Source organism: Rhamphochromis sp. 'chilingali', assembly GCF_963969265.1.
Source record: "Rhamphochromis sp. 'chilingali' genome assembly, chromosome: 14".
Lineage (NCBI taxonomy): Eukaryota > Metazoa > Chordata > Actinopteri > Cichliformes > Cichlidae > Rhamphochromis > Rhamphochromis sp. 'chilingali'.
In genome coordinates this window covers 12,421,045-12,443,619 of record NC_137941.1, presented here as the reverse complement: position 1 = coordinate 12,443,619, position 22,575 = coordinate 12,421,045, and the positions used below count along the sequence as shown (strand labels likewise).

General features: G+C 45.1%; 1 protein-coding gene across 3 annotated transcripts in view; it reads right to left on the bottom strand.

The window, feature by feature from the left end:
- Nucleotides 1-22,575, bottom strand: part of LOC308410514 (E3 ubiquitin-protein ligase SH3RF3-like) — a 117,988-nt gene that overhangs the window by 70,263 nt on the left and 25,150 nt on the right. The window lies entirely within an intron of this gene.

The window sequence follows — 22,575 nt, the reverse complement described above, 5'->3', positions numbered from 1 at the left end:
TGAGAAAATGAAAGGATTTTAGTCCGTGCAGCACCTCTGGGCTGCATGGCGTTAGCGTGGTTAGCTCGTTAGCGTGGTTAGCTAGCTAACACGTTGACGCCGTCCAGCCCCACGCACGGGGCGATGCGCAGTAACTCGTTAACGGATTTGCCGTGTCCATCTTGTCGCTTCCTGCAGGTGAAGCGATGGGGGAGGAGGGGGAGTTGTGTTCAGTGAAGGAGAGGCGAGGCCGAGTAACGTTGCGTAAAGACGAAAGTGGACGAAAGAGAGGCAAACTTGCGGCTCCGCAAGTATAATTATAACGTAACATAGACTATATCGATATAAAGGATACTGTCACATCTTATATCTCGTATAAAAATATATCGATATTTTTTAAAAACTCGATATATCGCCCAGCTCTACCTCTTCACATTAAACATATAATCATCTCACTGACTTATTTAAGTGTGTGTTTAACAGGTCTCTGTGGACAGGGAAAACCACATCAGTGTAGTCATTTTCACTCATGGGGAGCTCCTTTAAGTAAATCAAAGGAGAAGTACAACCTCATTCAGCAACACTGCAGGTCCCTGATTAAGTTCTCTTGAAAGCCAAGTACATGGATGAGCTAAAAGTTGAAAAACAAATAAAAACTTTAAATATTCTCATTAATCTATTCAATTTTCGTATGGAATAAGCTGATTTTCATCAAACGATTATTCAAGCGACTACTTTCCAACAGACTAGACAGTGCTTCTGAAGCTGATTCTACACCTTTCATGTTTAATGACACAGCGGGATATGTATTATTAAAAGCAATGTCACCATGACTTGCCTCCAAAACACATCACATCACCAGACACTTCTCTATCCAGGGCCTCCCCTGCTGCCAACTTCAGCTCTCGCTTGTTTGATGTCTGTGGACTTTGACTCTATTGGACTGAGATCAGATGATTGATTCTGCCACACAAAAATTTTCCACCTCTTCATTCTGAATAACTCTTTAGTTGCTGTTGCTGTAACTTTGGGCCTCCTTAAAACATGCCTGTATATCTTACTCATCAGTAAATCCCAGTGTGCCAGTTTCATTGGGAGCCATACAAGTTGAAGCCATACTGTAACTGTTTCCTTCAACTATATTTTAGAGGTGATGTCTTATGCTTTGGATGAAGAGATGTTCCTTTTTTCCCTCCACTTTTTACCCTTTCAATAATTGTGATTGTGAATGATTTTTTTGTTTGATCAGTCCACAGAACTTTCTTTGAGGACCCTGCTGGTTTCTTTTCTGTGTTTCTGTGAATAGTCACTTCCTTTTTCAAGGTTACCAGTGGATTGCATCTTGATATGAATTCACTAAAGTTCTGGCCATGTAGGCACAAATGTTATATTTCGGGAAGTAACAAGAAATATTGTTGTATTCCTTATTACTTCTCAACATTTGCACTGTTAGCATTACTGTAGATGGGCATTTTGAAGAAATGCTGATAACACTGTTGAATTAAATGAATCTCTGTTTAATTTATTTTGTGCCAAATCACAACAAGTTGTGCAAATGTACTGTTTATAAGATTGGGGAAACCTGCAGTCAGCTGAGACTGAAGAAGTCACTTGGATGAGTGACGAAACGTTTCCCCCACAAAACGCTACGTCTAGATGAACAGATTCAACCTTTGGAGAAACAACTACAGTTGTTATATTGTAAGGTACAGACCGTACAATAATAACAAGAAAACAGAGAAATCCCCAACAATCATATGATCCCTTATGAGCAAGCGCTTTGACGACAGTGAGAAAGAAAAACTTCCTTTAACAGGAGGAAACCTTAAAGAAGGGCATCTGCTGTATCCGGTTGTGGGTAAGTGGATGAAGACAGGACAAAGACATGCTGTGGAAGAGAGCCATAAAATTAAATGCAAATTTGAGTTCATCCAAGTCTTTAAGACATTCCTGCATTTTTACTATTTGGTGTGTGTTATCTGGCATCATGGATAGAAAGTTTGGTGTCATCTGCATATTAGTGAAAATCTATGCTATGCCTTCTAATGATAGTGCCTTAAGGAAGGATATATAATGTAAACAATAAATGTCCTAGCACTGGAACTCCATAATTAACCTTAGTGTCTGAAGAGGACTCTCCATTTACATGAACAAATTGGAGTCTATTAGATAGATATGATTCAACCACTGGAGTACCTTTAATACTTACTGCATGCTCTAACCGCTGTAATCAAATGTTATGGTCAATGGTATCGAATGTTGCACTGAGGTCTAGCAGGACAACCACACATAAGTCCACTGTCAGAGGCCACAAAAAGATCATTTGTAACCTTACTAAAGCTGTTTCTGTATTGTGATGAGCTCTGAAACCTGGCTGAAACTCTTCAAATAAACTCTTCGTCTGCAGATGAATTTCTGAGATAAAAGGAAAGCAGGAGATTGGACTAAAATTACCTAAGACAGCTGAGTAAAATGATGGCTTTTTAAGTAAATTTAACTCATGCCAGCTTGAAGGCCTGCGGCACATTATTACAGATAGGTTGATCATATTCAAAACTGAAACATTAATTAATGGTAGAACTTCCTTGAGCAGTCTAAAAAGGTCTAAAAGACATGTTGATGGTTTGGAGGAAGTAATTACTGACGTTAACTCAGAAAGATCAACTGGAGAAAAAGAGTCTAAATAAATACTAATGGTACTGAAAGTAGCTGTACATAATGTTATATCTGTGAGATGGTTATGACTAATTTTTTTTCTAATGTTTAAAATTTTAGTTGTAAATAAATTCATGAAGTCAATACCCGGTAAATTTAAAGGAATGGTTGGCTCAACAGAGCTCTGACTTTTTGTCAGCCTTGCTACAGCGCTGAAGAGACACCTAGGTTTGTTGTTATTTCCTTTAATCAGTGATGAATAGTAAGATGTTCTAGTTTTACGGAGGGCTTTTTACACTATATACTATATAAATATAAATGACATGAAACTGCAAGTTTGGATCACCCAAAAACCCTGCAACATCCAGTATCTATCCATCCATGATCATAGGAGATGCAGTTTTGGTATGATACCACCAGTCCATCCAGTGTCTAGCTCTTTAGCTAAAGTCGACTGACACTTTTATTTCACCACCTATATATTTTTCAGTTACTTTGAAACTACCCATCTGATATTTGAAAAACACTTAGGAAGATAATGGCTATGACGAATATAAATGAAAGCAGCTTATCTTATCATATGTGAAACTTTGTTTTCATCCATAAGACACGTAAAAGTGAAAAACACACTGTCAACAAATGCAGTTTAACGCCAGAAATGACCACCACAACAACAAAACAAACACAAAATTATTAACACCAAATAATATAAACACAGTCGGTTCTACTCTGATGTGAGCGAAGGAGTGACGGAGTGAATGAGTGAGATGACATTGATGATACAGTCTCAATGATAAGGACCATTTCTACATATTCTCTCTTGTGGAAAAGTAAACTGTATTTTTCCAGTCTTTATGCAAATCTACATTTCAAAGTGCACAAAATGCATAATTTTGTGCCTCCTTGCACCTTGTTACTTTGAAATGCTAATGATGGTGTTGGTTCATGCTTGCTCTCTGTCTGTGCATGTGCGAAAGTGAGAGAGATGTGTGGCAAAGCGGTTAGCATAGATTCGCTGCTGACTGAATGACATCTTCAGCTCTCGTCTGTCCCATTTGCTCTCATTTGTTACACACGCAAACCCAAATTTCTAAGGTGAAAAAAAACTCTTCCATTCTCTCTCTCTCTCTCTCTCTCTCTCTCTCACACACACACACACACACACACACACACACACACACACACACACACTTGCATTGCCCTGCATCTATCTTGATGTACAAGAAAAGTGAGGGCCCATCCAGCCATTATTCTTCATATATCAAATCACAGCTTCTGCCGCCTCCCTGGCTATAACACCTATACAACGCTCATACACACACACACACACACACACACACACACACACACACTTTTTATTGCTGCAGTTACTTAAAAAAGGTCATGACCTATGAAGTGTCATTAATCATGCAACATGAACTGCTTTGACTGGAGTGCTTAGATTTAACAAGGGGCGGGACTCACCTTTAAATGTGAGAGAGTTATAACTGAAATGATTTATTTTTGATGCAATGCTAAAATTTCTAAAAAGTAGAAAAACTGCATAGGTTACCGTCTTTGTTCTTGTTTCTGTATGTTCAGTTCAAACATTTATATTTGAACACGCAAAACTCACAATACCCATCTCGTCTTTCAGCATCTCTCACGACTGAGACTTCAATTCTCCCTTTGCAACGTTAACAGTTATGCATTTGGTTTGACGTCTATTCAGAGCTGTGTGTGGGCGTGCCTATATATGTGTGTGTCAGGGCCCTTCCTCTCTTGGGAGCCAAGCGAAGGGGGGAGGTCTACAGAAGATGACAGTGAACAGTAAAAGGGAAAAATGACTTTTACATTATCTACAGAATATGCTTCCTCGGGGGGAAGAAACGGTAAGGTTTCTAAAATGAAATCTGATTGCCAAGTGATCTATAGAAAATGCAGTGTGAAAGCTGAATTAATGAGCCTTAATGTAAATCCCGAATTCTACATCCGAGAGCTCATTTATAAACACAGAAATAAATCACGCTCTCACAGGATGTATACGCCGCGTTCCTCTGCAGAAGTCAGGATTTAAGCAAATATTCAAAGAGCATGTGTGCAAGTGAAAAGAAGAAGTGCAATGTGTTACTGAGTCTTCTGACACAGTTCACTTCAATCCATATCAAATTACTCTAATAATTATACCCTGTCATAGCAGACACCGTGGTCTAATCAGTGTTTGTTTTTGTTTCTGAGATCAGATGAAATGACAAGCAGCTAATGAAGTGTGCTGTGCTGTTAGACACAAAACAAGAAGAGGCTATTTAGCTCCTCTTTTTACAATCTCAGCAGACCGTGACATTATAAAACCCCACAAAATGACTGCTTTCACAAACCTACACAAATTTAGCCTTGACAGTGAGACAACAGCCCATGTTGATTGACTCCGTAAAATGACAATACCAACATGGGTTTGTAATGCTGTAAAAACAGACATTTTTACTTTTTTGTGATAATTTTAGCTGCAATTTCTACTATAAAAATTAAATTTAAATAAAAGGAAATATTTCGAGTGCAAAGAGAGATGTATGCAACAAAGATGACCCTGCACAGAGAACTGCACTTAAATGCAATTTCTGCACACTGCTTTTTACCAGTTGTTTTGGCACTGCTTGTGAAATTATTTCTTCCACTGTGAGGTGCTGACAGGTCATTATGAGACCAAACACAGTGGTTATACTTTATACATTATATATAATGGCTTATATTTCCACAGCTGGGATATGCTCCAGTCTCCCACAACCCTAAACTGGATAAGTGGTTAAAAAAATAGATGGATGGATGGTTTGTATTTCCTCCTCATTACGAGCATCCACCTAGCCAGACTAGAATGTAAGCAGTCCAGCTTAATGGCCTGATCAGCTGTCATGCTCAGTTCACATATCTGCTTGCTTGGTATCTATCCCCTGGTCTTGAATAAGGCATGAGTCTTATAAAACTAAAATCATAAATAATGTGATTTTTGTAAGACAAAAATCTCCCTGCACCATCCATTACAATCCTACCCTAGTTTTCCAGTGGTTCTTAGAGATAATTGAGGCTAGCCGCAGAAACGTGTGTGTGTGTGTCTGTGTGTGTATGTGATTTATGTGGATGGTTTGTGTCTGTGTGCTGCTTTGAGACAGCAGTAAGCTTGCAGGGCGACGTGGAGGGATTGGGTAGCAGCGTGTAATGACTTTGGGGGAGAGGGGTGGCCTGGATCAGGTGGTGCATTATGTGGGTGGGCCTGCATGGGGCCATATCCACACACACACACACATTGCAAAACCACTAGATATACTCACTGATATATCTAATATGCAGTGATGTAATGTATACTAACTGAGACAGGCAGGAAGACACAAATCTAAGGCATTCAAACACACACAAACACACTATGTGTGCTCAGAAAATCTGGTATAACACAAATATGGATTCTTCTCTGACCTTTTCCTGACTCATCTTGACCTGATAATAACCCTTAACCATTAGCAGACTGTAAGTGTGAGTGTGTATATGTTTATGAGTATGTGTGCGCACACTTCCATCCTCAGCTGCTCAGCTCATTCAGTCCTCCCCAGTGTTCAGCTGCTTGACTAAGCAGACTCAACAGCGTTTTCCCAGATTTATCAGCCGCAGCGAGTTGGACAGTGAGATCTCTACATGTTATCTTTATCACAGGCTATGGCTACACTCTGTTTAACCATTTAATAATCAGTCCCATGAAACAAATCTTTGCTACACTGTAAAGAAAAAAACCCAGAGATAAGTAAATTTTGACATTTTTGACGTCCATTTGTTTCATAAATTGCATATGAAATAGCTTCTTCTATCTAAAGTTATTACATCTGGTAATTATTTAAATTAAATGTATTTATACAATGCCAAATCACAACAACAGACCCACCCAGGGCCTGGCTGCCCCTGGGTGGGTCCAGGATGGGCGTGAGGTTCTGGGGGCGCTCCGTCTCTGGGCTGGGGCCCGGGCCGGGCCTCGGGGGCTTGGGTCCTGGTTGGTGTGTTGCCGGGGTTGTGGGTGGGTGCATGGGGGCCCGGCCCTGGAGCAGGGTGCCGCCGGTGCATCGAGCCACCTGGGGGGCTCTTCAACTGGTGGGGAAGATTGTCACATCTTGCAGGAGCTTTCCTCTCCTCAGGAACTCTCTACAGGAGGGTGAGATACAGGAGAGGTGGAGGAAGATCTCAGCCTGGGTGTTTATTGTCTTATGTAGTCTGGAAGATGAGTGGATGGTGGGGTGGGTGCAGTTTTCTCTGTGGTGGGGTTGGGTGGACTGTCCCGGGCTCTGTGGGGCCGGGCGGCGCTGCTGCACTGGGCCCCGGTCTGGATGGGCCTGGGCCCCCTTTCCCTGGTGGGTCGCGGAGTATGGGGGTGCCTACTGGGGTCAGCGGGGGAGCTGGCCCCAGGGAGGGGTCACTTGCCCCTCCCTTCCTTCCCTCCCCATCTCCAGCTGCCTCCCTCTTCCCGCTCCATCACAACCACCCACACATGCAGGGCCTTGGAGTAGGGGTATGTCACCAGGGTGCAGAGGAGGCCGCCCCCCCCCCCCCCCCCCCCCCCCCCTGTCCCCTTCTGGCTGCCCCTGCCTCAATTTTATCCCACAACTTAGACATTCACATTACTCACACTCTCATTACACATACATATAGGATCTTGGGGGTGGGCACGATACACGGAATCCAAAGTACCATCAGGGTGTATACCCCACCCCTGGCATCGTTGCCCACCTCTCAATGTTAAATACACGTAGACATTGAGGGCTAGCAGGAGGGACCATGCGCTTACCTGCTGCTCTCTGGCAGGTAGCTCCAAGCCCTCCTGGGTTTTAAATGCACCTTAGAACACACATGCATCAACACTACAATGAGCGGGTGGAGGGAGGTTTGGAGTCTTCTCTCACCCCCATTCTCTGCGACCTGCTGGAGCGGGGGGGCTAGGAGGAGGAGTTGGCCGTCCGACTGCGGTCTGGAGTGTGGGGCCTCCCTGCTGCTGCGGAGTCGGGGCGGTCTGCCTCCCCCCACCGCAGGGAAAAGGGTAACACCACCTGGGTCTGGGTGCAGTTCCCCCCCCTCCAGGGGCAAGGGTACCTAGACCCGGGGCTTAGAGTACGCTTGGGGAGTGTGATCGTGTGTACAGCGTCTCTTTATGTCTGTCTCCACGTTGGTTGAGTGTGGAGTAAGTGTATATGAGAGCATGAGGGTGGGAATGGATGTTTGTATCTGTGTGTGCCTGTATGTCTGTGTCTATATGTCAGGTTGGGTGTCAGGCGCCACCTCTCTGGGGACATCTTAGGCCCTCCAAGGTATGGAGGCCTATCTCCCCCTACCACCACTTCCCCTGCCAGTGGCGGACTCCCTCAGACGTCGGTGCGTTGGTGGTTCTTTGTGTCCGGGGATGGGCGTCCAGGTACACACCGGCTCACTCCTTGGCGGCCGCTTATCGGGGCCTGGAGCCTGGGGCTTGCTCGGGCCACTTCGGAGGTGGGGTGCCCCCGGCCTCTCGGCCTGGGGCTCGGTCACTCAGGCATGGCTGGCTGCCGGCGGAGCTCACGGGCGCGTCACTGCAACTCCCCCTGGCTTCTGCTCCGCGGCTGCTGAGTGAGCCCTCATCTGGGACTCTCCTCAGCTCTTTCCGGGACAGTGGCGCGGCTGCCCCTCTGTTGGTCTTCCTTGGTCTCTTGTGTTCTGGGGGCCTCTGGATGTCTGGAGTTTTGATCTCCTCCATACCTGCTTCATGCCCTGGAGGACGGGGCTGTGGCCCCCCCACACCCTCTAGCAGATTATTACATGAAGGAACCTTTTAAAAAACAAGCGCGTCCATGCTCACAGGTGTACACACGGGTGATCACACCCACAAACTACACCCTTTTTGGCTCCTACCTCAAAGCACACTGTGTTCTGTTGATCTTATGTGCTGCACAATAATGTTTAATATTTAGTATTTACTGTCATATTCCCATATATCATTGTGATGCTGTTTATTCTATTACTCTTGTTCTCTTCTGCTTGTTTTCTTTTTTCTTTCTCAGCAGGTGACCCAGGTGATTGATATATGCATTTTTTTTTTATTTTTTTTTTATTTTTTTTCTTTTTCTGCTCATTCTGTTGGTTTTTGGTTTTTGCCCTTCTCCCCCATCCCTCTTCTCAGCTGTTTCTCTTTCCCTCTTTCTTTCTCCCCTTCTTTCCCCCAGTCAAGTCTGTCCCATGTTCAGTAAGTGAAAATAAAATAAACAATAAAAGGTGAATCAAATGGACCATTATGGCAAGGCTGGGATGGTCAATTTGGTAAAGTAAATCCGTTGGGCATCTTTCTTTGCCTTTAGACAACAATTCTGATGGCAAAAGAGCCAAACGGGACAGGCAAAAAAAAAAAAAGAAATAAATAATCAGATACGGTGCGTGTTGAAGTGGATGTTTCATATTCTGAATTGTTTTTGGAAATAAGACATTAAAAAGTAACAATTCCATGTTTCTCAAATTTCATTCTTTTATAGTGCAGGCTGAAGTGCAGTGTTATGGTACACTGTATACTGATGAACGATGTTGCACTGGTGGAGGGCAGATTGTGGATTGTGTCACTACTAGGTTAGTTCCTGAATCAGAGGCATCGTAAAAGACACTCCAATAATTCTGACCTGAAATTTATATTTAACCTCCTAAGACCTGAACTCCTCCACAGCATGCAATTTTAATTTCTCTGTGATATTTGGGCATATTGGGGCCCGATAAATGTAAAAACAACAAATTACCAGATTTTGTTTTTTATCAGGCCCTTGAAGAGCAAAATTTAGTATTTTGGTCTAAATAACCCAAAATGTGATGTCCACATATGTGGACGCCAGGTCCTAGGAGGTTAAAAAAAAAATTTTTTTAAAGTATTTTTTCCGGTGGAAAAAGCTTTTAAAATCTGCAAACTTTTACGCATTTTTAATCACATTTGACTGAATTTTCTGTTTTCATGTCCATCTGACTTTATAATTATATATAATAAATTATTATAATTGCAATAATTTATAACTGATTACAGTGTTTCAGAATGGCTGCTGAATAACAGAGTGTGCTTCTGGAAGGTATTATCAATGATTTTCTTTAGTAACGCTTGCCAAATTCCACCTGGGGTTTGGAAAAGAGCCATAATAGCTCATGTAACATGGACCTATTACAGTAGAATGTAGTTGGCTAAATCCACAAACCAGTAAAGTTATTTACTTATGCTAAATTAGCATAAGTAAATTATTACTTCAACCCCACTACACAAGAACTCAGGGTTCCTCCACCTGCTAAATCCCACATTTACTGCTGCAAAGAACCCTTCAACCATTATTACCCAGAAGTAAAACAAATAACTAAATCCATAAATAAATGGAGTACAGATGAGATGGGGAGTGTGCATCAGTTTACACAAACAATTCAGACCATTCTGCACAGCTGCAGTTATTTATAGGACATTAAATTTGCTACAAATAATAATATACTATTAATAAGATGATGATGGATGAAGAATAAGTCTTAGACAATTTTTGCACAAAAATGTTCATGTTAATATATCAGGTATGTTTTTCTACATACAAGTAATGCAAATTCTGTAAAAAACACAAACAAAAAAAAACAAGTCATTGTTTTGCTCTATGATAACATTTGGCTTCATCTTGCTTTGCGTCTTCACTTCATCTTGACTTGACACATCTGCTTAAGCATGCATGAGGTCTGCACATTTTAGCCACATATATTTATTTTATAGATATCAGTTTGTGTGTGGGGAAGAAGTGTGTGCATGGTTTTGTGAATGTACACGTCCTTTATACAAAAAAAATAACATATACACAAATCTGATACTAAAAAGGATCTTTTTCTTAGAACTCATCTCATTGAATAATTTGTTAGTCTAGTCTTTTAAAGATTAAAAAAATATTTTAAATTTAGAAAAATTTGGGTTTTAGAAATGAAACTAACAGAAAACTAGTAATTAGAAGTGCATGTACACACTGCATATTATTTATAATTAATAAGCGGAGTACACATAATTCCTCTTGGGAGTCATGAGCAATTCTTTTGAGATAATTACTGAGAACTTAAATTCATATATTCTGTCTGTGTGGTTGTTTTTCTCCATATACACATGTGCAGTACAGAGTATCAGTGGCTGGAGACGGGAGAGAGAGCTATCAGTAATGGAAACAAATATTCCTCAAATCCCTTCAGACAATGCATAATTTATTACATAGGGGTTTGAATTATATATATTAATCATCAAATATTTACAATATTTGTGTTTCTTTTTTTCTTTGAAACAAAGGGTGCTGGATGTACTTCTTTGCATTGGCTTCATGTATGGAGAGAAAAAAAGAGATAACGTGAGATTTTGGTTTCACGGGGATGCCTTAAAAAACGACTTTCTTCCTTCAACTAGTGAATTTTTAAACTACAATAATAGATCCTTCCCATCAATCTTTATGTATTTATTTACTGGTAACTTCTACTTTATGCGATATAATTTCCCTTCACGTAAATAAATGTTGCTTATTCTGTCTGAGATTACAGTAAAAGCACTGAGAAGACTGATGTAGTAATCAGATGATGAGGGTGTTACAGACCAGACTTAAACCTTTGTAAGCTCTCAGATACATGCAGACAGACATATGCAGACATTTGTCATCCAAGCCTACCTATATGTCAGACAAACACATCTGCTAGATCTCTGTGGCTTTTCAGCCATGAGATATTGGTGGGGTACACATGCAGTTTTACAATCCAGCCCAACAGGCATAAAAATAAACACTCTTTGCAAAGTTTCACAATATTCTTTAAGATGTTCATTGTTTTGTCCACCCCTGTTGAAATTGCCCAAATGAATAGTGGATTAATTCCTCCCAAATAGATGGATTTGGTGATGATAAGAAGCAGATTAACTCTGTGTCAGTGAGAGAAGAGAGAGGGGGGGAGAGAGAGTATCAGGCAAGGTTATAATTCTTTTTAAAGGAGATTAAACCTTTATTTTGGCAAACATCTTACTCAGGAGTGATCCCTCTTACATACACACACACGTGCTGTAGGGGAGTGCGATTGGGAAGTGGGCCAGATTAGAGGGATGGAGGGAAGACACCTACTGGGGAGGGGGGAGAAGTAGCAAATAGGACAGATGCAAGGCCATAGTGGGTCAGATAACGCTTCACTGATGGAGACAGAAAGAAATCTGATCCTCTGATACTTTTTCATCCATTCTCTCTCTCCCTCTCTCAGTTTCTCTGTGTGCGGCTACCTCTCTCTCTCTGTGTCATGGAGCCACTGAGTCTTGCAGTCAAGCGTGCAGCTGTCAGCCACTTTGTAACAGGTCAGCAATACGCAACCCCTCCATCACCAAGAAAATCATGCTGCATACAAGGGGTGTAATAGCACATAAAATACAATGTTTGGTGCATTTTACAGCAGAGATTAAGAAAAAAAATGTGATAATAATAAGGTAAAGCTTAAAGGTTACCGTGTAACTATTTTCAAATTTTAAAGTGGATTATTGCACTGTAGATGATCATTTGCACTGAACTGCAGCTCAACATAGCACACATGAAGAAACACTACAGCTGGGCTCAAGCTTTGGGGGGGGGGGGGGGGGGCTGAAGGCTGCAGACCTGTGATATACTTACTTTTTTCAGTTTTCTTGGAAGCAACCAGTTAGACTAGGAGCTACATAAGTGTCACGGTCCATGAAAAAAATGTGATAAGAGTTTATAATAAAGGAACCTGATTAGTTATAAAGAAGAAGTGAACTTGATAAGAGGCATTCATGAATGATAAAGGGAGAAGAGGATTAAAGGAGCGATAGTGGATTACTGCCACTGTCATGTTACTTTTGAATGCTTTACGGATCATATGTACGTGAATAGTACCATTATGGCCATGAGCTTAAGAGTACAGAGCAGCGAGTAGGTTGATGCTTTGTTTGTTTCCTGCCCACGTGCAAAGGCACACATGCACATCTCACCAGCAGATTTGCAATAACACTGTAACACTGACTAACACTTTACATTACAGGAAGATTAAAGTTGAAAATTGTACCCTTTGGGAGCCTTTGGGAGATAATCGGCAAACTAATATAGGTTTTGTTGTCAAATAAATAGATTTAAAAGATGATATTTTATGGAAATCAGCTCTTTGGTCTGTCACTTGCTAAATATACCAACAGATTCAGGCATCTGGGAAGAAGCCTGGCTGGAAAACCTATTTATTCATGATAAAAGGCTGCATTAGAAGAGTATTAATATAGGCATAGAGTTTATCTCCTAAAAACTTTCCCCCAAGGAAAGAGTGTATATGGGTTCAGGGCCTCTTTCAACCTCCATTGCCTCGGTAATGGACAAATATGAGCTAATGAGAAAATGTTGTTTTTCTTCTCTGCGGGAAACCAAGAATAAGATCATCTGATATGAAATGAAAATCACACAACACGCTAATATACGACATTTCAATTGTGGGACAATGCGCGGACATCCAACAGAAAAAAGAAAACAGCAGGAGCAACAAAGGGTGAAGATTTCATGAGGAGCGAGAAGGATGGGATACACAAGTGATAAAAAAAGGAAGGGGAAGGGAAGAAGCAGGCTGTTGTGTCAGATGGACAGGCAGATGGTCGGAGGGTGCAATTCCAATCAGCCTGGTGACAGGGGTGAATCCTAAAACACTAAATCCAAAGAAATCCGTATGATAAAAACACACACATACTGTATCCTCACAGCTAAAGGTTACAGTAAGCCCTCCTCTCGCTAAAAACCACCATTTTATCTCCTACAAACAGTCGCTTGCTCCTGAGCGTGACAGCAAATTTCTGACAATAATTTCACATGAAAGTCTGAATATATTTTAGAGTTCTTATGAAGTCATTGGATATTTTTGCCCCCAGCTGATTTTCATGTTAGAGTCACAAGTCTGCATTTAAAAAAAGGAACTTGCAGCTGGAACTGATACTATGTGAAGATACTTTTGGCTCCTGCCTTATTTCCCAATGGGTTGCCAAAGTAGATGGATCCACATAGTTGATTTGTCAAGGATTTCACGCCGGATGCCCTTCCTGATGCAGCTCTCCCTTTTATCCAGACTGGAGACTGCCACTAAGCTGGATTTCTGTCTCCTCCCAGAACTGAACCAGGGATCTTTATGTAACCGACTAAAATGTACCTCATCTATTGATGAACTGTAGTTGACATAATAATGTAATGGCTCTTCATCCCAAAGAGCCAATCACCTTTTTTTGTAACAGGTGAATGGGGAATCATACGTTAATTCTGTTACGCAAAAATCGCCTTTCAGCCAAGAATCATGGCAGCTTGTCACGATCTGGTACAGGGATTCAACGCAGAGCGGTAAGGTATCTCCAAGGTGTGGTTTATTTACAGTGCAGTGCAATATATGTACAGTGAAGGGATCCAAAAACTCCGGGGGGAATCACAGGGTAACTCGCTCACGTCTTCTCCGCTCACACTCACACACTTTCCCGTAGCAGGGAGGTCGCAGGTCCGGGGGGGGGGGGGGGGGGGGGGGGAGATCTGAAGCAGACGAGAAGGCAGGTCACCAACAAATCACAAGTCACGGATATGAAGCACAAGAGCTGTGAGAACACTAACGTTAGGGGTACAATCATCCAGCGACGAGAGGATCTGTGTTCCAGCCTCAAATAGTGCTCCCGGTGATGTTGGGTGAGTGTTGTCAGGTGTGTGTGTGGGCCAAGGGCGGGAGCCCACAGTGAGCTCCGCCCAGGCAGAGAGGGAGAAAACAGCAACAGCAATTGTAGCCTTGTGGGGCCGACCGGGCAGGCACGGAGACCATGACAGTACCCCCCCCCTCAACGGGAGCCTCCCGGTGACCCACCAGGCTTACCTGGATGCCTGCGGTGGAAGTCCCGGAGCATGGCAACATCCAGGACAGCAGCTCGAGGCACCCAGGAGCGTTCCTCTATCCCGTAGCCCTCCCAGTCAACCAGGTACTGAAAACCCCGACCCCGGCGCCGGGAGTCCATGATGCGGGTGATATTGTAGACCAGCTGACCATCCACGAGCCGGGGGGGCGGCGGGGCCCTGGAGGGAGGGCACAACGGGCTGGAGAGCACCGGCTTGACCTGAGACACATGAAAGACATTGTGAATGCGCATGTTGCGCGGCAGCTTGAGGCGGACAGACACAGGGTTCACAATGGCCTCAACGGGAAAAGGGCCAATAAACTGAGGAGACAGCTTCTTCGACTCAGTCCGTAGCGGCACAAAACGGGTAGCCAGCCATACTTGTTGACCGATGGTGTACACGGGGGCCGGTGTCCGGCGACAGTCAGCGAGGGTCTTGTTCCGCTCCTTAGTACGGAGCAGGGCAGCCCGAGTCGTCCGCCAGGCACGACGGCACCCGCGGAGGTGAGCCTGTACAGAAGGAACGGAGTGCTCACCTTCGATGGCCGGGAGCAAAGGTGGTTGATAGCCCAGGGACGCTTCGAAGGGAGACTTGCCCGTGGCGGAGGATGTGTGGCTGTTGTGGGCGTATTCGATCCATGGAAGCTGTTCACTCCAGGTCGATTGGTTGTGCGAAGTGACACAGCGGAGGGCAGCTTCCAGCTCCTGGTTGGCCCGCTCCGATTGCCCGTTACTCTGTGGATGGAAACCGGAAGACAGACTGACCTTGGCCCCCAGTGCGGAGCAGAACTCCCTCCAAACACGGGACGTGAATTGCGGCCCCCTATCCGAGACGATGTCCTCGGGGATCCCGTGAAGACGGAACACATGGGAGGTGAGGAGCCGGGCCGTCTCCAAGGCCGAGGGGAGCTTCGGGAGGGCGACGAAGTGTGCAGCTTTGGAGAAACGATCGATAATGGTAAGTATGGTGGTGTTACCAGCGGAGGGCAGCAGGCCCGTGACAAAGTCCAAAGAAACATGGGACCATGGTCGAGCTGGTGTAGGGAGAGGCTGCAGAAGACCCGGTGGAGGGCGGTTCGAAAGCTTATTCCGGGCGCAGGTCGAACAGGCGGCTACATACTCCTTGGCATCCCTAGTCATAGCAGGCCACCAGAAGTAACGTCGGAGGAACGAGCAGGTGCGGAGGACCCCAGGATGGCATGAAAAGCGGGCGGTGTGAGCCCACTGGAGAACCTGAGAGCGGACGGCTGAAGGAACGAAGAGGCGACCAGGTGGACCAGTGCCAGGATCCGGTTCGGTCTCCAGCGCCTCTTGGATGAGCCCCTCGATCTCCCAGGAGATGGCTCCAATTACGCAGGCGGCCGGGAGGACAGGCTCAGGGTCCGAGTCCTCCCCAGTGATGGAGAATTGCCTGGACAGGGCGTCTGGCTTTACGTTCCGTGTTCCTGGCCTGTAGGTGATAGTGAAGTCAAAACGAGCGAAAAACAGTGCCCACCTGGCTTGCCGGGAATTGAGACGTCTAGCCGAGCGCAGGTACTCCAGATTCTTGTGATCCATCCAGACGATGAATGGTTGTGCTGCTCCCTCCAACCAATGTCTCCACTCCTCCAGGGCCAGCTTGACGGCCAGAAGCTCCCGGTCCCCGATGTCATAGTTACACTCTGCTGGGGAGAGACGGCGAGAATAAAAGGCACACGGGTGCAGCTTACCGTCCATCTGTTGCGACAGAACTGCCCCAACCCCGAAGTCCGACGCGTCCACTTCCACAACGAACTGCCGTGTAAGGTCCGGTTGCCGGAGTATGGGAGCGGTGGTGAACCTGTCCTTGAGCAGGGCGAAGGCTCGCTGAGCGGCAGAATCCCACTGGAAGGGAACCTTGGGAGAGGTGAGTTTAGTGAGAGGGAGAGCGATTCTGCTGAAATCACGAATGAACCGTCTGTAAAAGTTGGTGAATCCCAAAAAACGTTGCACTTGGCGGCGATCAGGAGGAGTAGGCCATTCCACCACAGCTCGCACTTTCTCCGGATCTGTCCGCAAGTCCCCCTTCTCGATAATGTGGCCCAGAAAACTCACAGACGACACGTGGAAGTCGCACTTCTCCCCCTTCACAAAGAGCCGGTTCTCCAGAAGGCGTAGCAGGACCTGCCGGACATGGACCTTGTGCTCCTCGAGCGTCTTAGAAAAGACCAAGATGTCATCTAAGTACACAAACACACAACGGTTAACAAAATCACGAAGGACATCATTAACCATCGCCTGAAACACCGCGGGGGCGTTAGTCAGCCCAAACGGCATCACGAGATACTCAAAGTGGCCCCGATGCGTATTGAACGCGGTCTTCCACTCATCCCCCTCCCTGATGCGCACCAGGTGGTAAGCGTTGCGCAGATCCAGCTTGGTAAAGACGGTCATGCCCTGAAGCAGTTCAAAGGCGGAGAAAAGCAACGGCAAAGGGTATTTGTTCTTAACAGTGATCTGATTAAGGCCCCGAAAGTCAATACACGGCCGCAGCGAACCATCCTTCTTATCCACAAAAAAAAAACCCAGCCGCGACAGGGGAAGAGGAGGGGCGAATCAACCCCGCCGCCAGCGACTCCGAGATGTAGCGCTCCATAGCATCCCTCTCAGGCCGGGAGAGGCTGTACAGGCGGCTAGACGGCAGCGGAGCTCCAGGAAGAAGATCGACGGCACAATCGTACGGGCGGTGCGGGGGAAGGGACCGCGCCCGATCCTTACAAAAAACATCCCGCAGATCATGATAAACCCGCGGAACCATCGAGAGGTCCGGGGCGTCCGACGGCGAGGCCGTGGGTGGGAGCGAAACGGGGGAAGCCGCAGCCCGGAGGCAGTTCATATGGCAGGCCACACTCCAACCTAGTACGGCACCCTTCTCCCAGTCGATATGCGGGTTGTGGAGGACAAGCCAGGGGTGACCCAGAACCAGCGGAGTGAGAGGAGCCTTAAACGAAAAAAAACAAATCCTTTCTGTGTGATTGCCAGAGAGAGATAATGAAAGGAATTCAGAAACATGAGTGATGTCAGGCAGGCGCTGGCCCGACAGTGCGTGAACGCGGAGGGGGCGTGACAGAGGCTCCAAGGCGATGTTCAGTTTGGCGGCGAGTGAGGTGTCAATAAAGTTCTGCTCAGCCCCAGAGTCAATGAGAACGGAGAGAGAATGAGAAACAGTCCGAACACGCAGAGTAGCCGGTAAAAGAAGTCTGGGGAGAGGGCTTTCACTCGACAGATCGCCCACCAGCACCCTCACGATCACTGGTGAGCGCGCTCTTTTGCCAGCGTTGGGCAGGAGGAGACAGAGTGGCCTTTACGGCTGCAGTAAACGCACTCACCGGAGGCAAGGCGGCGCTGGCGCTCCGCGGGCGACAGCCGCGAGCGCCCAAGCTGCATGGGCTCTTCCCCATCCCCGGCGTCGGCGTCAGACAACCCATGGGCCGCAGTAGGGGTCCCACAAAAGTCCAGCGGGGCATGCCCCGAACGCGCGCGTGCGCTCCGATGTGCGCGCACCTGATCGTCCACCCGCATACACAAAACCAAAAGCGCATCCAGGGAGGAAGGTAGTTCTCGGAGCATAAGTTCATTCCTTATTTCCTCATTAATATTAGTGAGCAATGCACTTTTAAGGGCCTCTTCCCCCCATTTCGCCTGTTCAGCCAAGGTAGAAAAGTCAATAGAAAAATCAGCCATGCTGCGTTTACCTTGTTTAAGCGCAAGCAAGCGCTGGCCGGCGGTGGCAGTTGTGGCTTTCCTGTCAAACACACCTTTAAACTTAGTCAGAAAGTCAGAAAAGGTGATGTCCGGCTCCGCCTGAAGCGCAGCTTGAGCCCAGGTTAGAGCACGGTCCTGGAGTAACTGGACGATATAAGCGATTTTAGCACCATCAGTAGAAAAGGCTTGCGGTTGCTGGCGAAACTGAAGGGTACACTGAGTGAGAAAACCAGCACATTTATCAATCTCTCCCGTGAAAGCCCTGGGAGTAGGGAGGAATCTGTCAACGTGAACAGGTGAGGGAACAGGTGGCGCGACACTTACAGCTGGAACTGGCGCCTCCAACGGAGGAGCGGCGACCAGAGGAGCGGCCGGTAGCGGTGTTAGCTGAGCCACGGCCTGTGTGAGGTTCGCGAGCTCTGCTCGAAGGTTAATGAACATCTGCTCGTGGCGTGCCAGCATCGCGGCCAAAGTGGCGAGGGTGGGAGTCGAGACCGCTGGGTCTGCTGAATCCATTTCCGTGGCTGGATGATTCTGTCACGATCTGGTACAGGGATTCAACGCAGAGCGGTAAGGTATCTCCAAGGTGTGGTTTATTTACAGTGCAGTGCAATATATGTACAGTGAAGGGATCCAAAAACTCCGGGGGGAATCACAGGGTAACTCGCTCACGTCTTCTCCGCTCACACTCACACACTTTCCCGTAGCAGGGAGGTCGCAGGTCCGGGGGGGGGGATCTGAAGCAGACGAGAAGGCAGGTCACCAACAAATCACAAGTCACGGATATGAAGCACAAGAGCTGTGAGAACACTAACGTTAGGGGTACAATCATCCAGCGACGAGAGGATCTGTGTTCCAGCCTCAAATAGTGCTCCCGGTGATGATGGGTGAGTGTTGTCAGGTGTGTGTGTGGGCCAAGGGCGGGAGCCCACAGTGAGCTCCGCCCAGGCAGAGAGGGAGAAAACAGCAACAGCAATTGTAGCCTTGTGGGGCCGACCGGGCAGGCACGGAGACCATGACACAGCTACATTTATGTGCTGTTAAAGATATGAATGAAAGGTATAGATAAGTGTTTTATTGACCTCTGTTGGCATGACTAATACAGACTGACCATGCTCGCATTCTAGTTTGAGCCATAAATTAAATAAATGCAGTGTTTTGTGAAACTGTGCCCAGAATTGCTCTGAACATGACAGAACTGATAAATACTATCGCATCATTATTAGTGGGTATGTACAGTATGTCCCGTTTGGTCAGTGAGGGATGGATGGCTTGTCAGTATCATCACTGAGCTGCAGCTGCTTGTTGACATCATTACCACGGGACAGCTGAGAACAGCTGCAAGAGCCCCAGAGACAAGCGAGAGAGGGAAGCTTAGGTCATCGACCCAGACTGACCGCCCAAATCTTTTCACCTTTCTTCATCTCTTCTGTTTCTCTCTTGTGTTGTCATTTTGTGTCTTTATATAAATCGCAACCTTCTCCTGAACTAACATACTGGAAAACATTGAAATGCTCCCAAACACTTAAGCATCGGGAGCAGACTGCCATCATTAATGTGTTTCAGAGACTAGAACGTGCACCCAGCCAACAAGGATTAGCTTTTTTAGTATTTGTCTCACACACGCACAGACACATATGCACATCCTACAACGGGCCATAAACTGAATTTACTATACATACACACATGCACAGTGTTGCTTAGATAACAAATGTATATGTTTATTCCTGGTTTTAGTTATGGTGGAATCAATCAATGACTGTAGAAAACAGTACAGTCATTGGTGGGAATATAAATTACAGTAACACACTGAGGGGCTGCACTTACCTTTTGTGAAAAAAAAAATTCTCCACATTTTCATCATCACATTTCAATACGAAGACTCGGTGTAGAGTATTGATGTAATCAGATTACTGTACGTCTCCAGGAAATTAATGTAAGTCAGTAAAATATCCTCTGAAGTGTCGGAAACATTTGTGTGTGTGTGTGTGTGTGTGTGTGTGTGTGTGTGTGTGTGTGTGTGTGTGTGTGTGTGTGTGTGTGTGTGTGTGTGTGTGTGTTTGTGCCAAAGTAGTCTGGCCAAGACCACAAACCAAGAGGAAGCGATACTGCTGGTGCAGACGGACACATGCAGACACACACACCTTCCTCCATCTGTGTACTCAATCAGGTCAATCATAACTTCATTCATGCAGAGAAAAAAGGAGAGACTGGATCAGGTCTCCCGCTGTGGCTCACACACCATGTGAACAGAGCTGCTTTGGACCAGATTACACTGGAGTGAATGGGAGTGAATGGGATTGTAATAAACTGAACTGGATCATGTGAGTCTCAAACTGATTATGCTGAATTAGCGGATTATTTAGAACTGGATTACACTGGATAGATTAAGACTGTAGCAGAGGAAATAGGAATACGTGGCAGTGAATTAAAGGTGGAATCAGATTATACTAAACTGAACCCAATCTTACTGCACTGGAATAAATCAGTGGGCTTTAGGTTTACTTTTTGTTTATTATTCTTTTTTTTTCAGATGCATTCACTGAGCTAACCATGATTTTTGGGATTTCCTGCTGGCGTAGCGTATGCTACTTTCTCTTCATGATGAGACTCTTATCACGACAAACACTCTCTCGTCTGTCTTTCTCCTCTGATCAGCAGTAGCATGTCTACAAAGAAAAAACACCAGAGCTGCAAATACTAAGTTCAGATTTTGTCTCTGCCACATGTAAGCCATTTATCACGGGGTGTGGAAAGTATTAAACATATGCTAAGTTAAATCCCCTGAACTTTGCTCCTTTTTGAAATAAAACAGTAAATACTGGAATAAATACTGTAGCACAGTCTCAGGAGTGGGTTTTAATTAATTTTCCTCAATAAAAACGGGATTCTCGAATAGTGAATGTCTCTTACATTGTTTCAGCATAAGTTCATGCAAAAAAGAGTTCAAGATGGTGTAAGAGTTGAACAGTGTCACATTGAGGAAATAAGACGATGAGGAGATGAGCATCATGCGCATACAAAGGGATGACTGAAAGACTCAAAAAAGCAAAACTCTATCACAGAGATATCAAATATAGCAGGTTTACTAATATGAACATAAAATCAAATGAATAAAAAAATGATAGGAAGAGGAAATATCTGAGATAAATGTTTTATCGAATCACCATGTCATTGCATTGAGTAAGGCCTTAAGTAGAAGTTTTGTGAAATAAATTCCTTATAAAAAGCCACAATCACCAATGCATTTACAGTATTCATCTACCAAGTACTTGTAGCCAAAGCATGATACCACATCCCTGTGTGCTGTAGAATATCTGAGTTAATTAAATACTCATATAGTATGCTCCCTGCTTTATTGCCCAGTAACAGGGTGCTGCTCAGTCCCTGACCTCCAGAAAACCCTAAAGTTCTCCACTGGGATGAACAGAAGAGCTCATTATTATCTAGAATTAATTGGTTTAGTTCATTATGTTTCACTGTGCTCTTTTTGAACGGTTCTGTGAAATACCTCACTCAGACGGCTGGCTAAACAGAGATAGCTAAGGATAGACACACACAGGCAGCTCAAATACCACATATAGAAAAGTCTCAGCCCTGCAAGCAATGTAGACTGGCTCCAAACATCTCTCACTCTGAACACACACACACAGACGACTGCAGACCACCAGAGAGACCACAGACTGTCCCACCTGTCCACTCATGGACCACCAGCGGCTAATGGATCACTGTCTGTTGATGTGCTCTGGAGCAAAAAATGACACCATGAAAATCAAGTCAGTTTTTTTTTGGTTATCTGCACAACCACATACCTGTGTTGTTCTGCCTCATGAGCCACACGCCAGTCATAAGATTCAATTATGACGAACAAGAGATCTTTATTCACGATTGACAACAGCAACACACACAAACATCTGCATAGTTTCAGAGCCATCTGTTGTTACAACTGCTCAATCAGCCCGATGTGTGTCTGAGTGTGAATGTCACACATCTTCCATTTAGACATAAACCATTGTCTTCTGAATGTGTGTGTGTGTGTGGTTTCCGAGAGTATGTGCAGCTTGTGGCGGGGAATGTAGCCTGTCTGTGAAAAGGAATGTCAGTCAGCAGAAACTCTCCGCTTTATCATAGCGGGAGCAAACACACAAACTTTAACCCAAAAGCTGTCAAAAAAACACACATTCATTGTGACAGTTACAGGAGGAATCTTGGAAGGATTTCAACAATGTAAGGAGTAAATCCTTGCTCATACGATAATGGCTGTCATTTCTCTGTAAACTGTGTGTGGCTCTGCTTTTTGTGATCAACTTTTTATG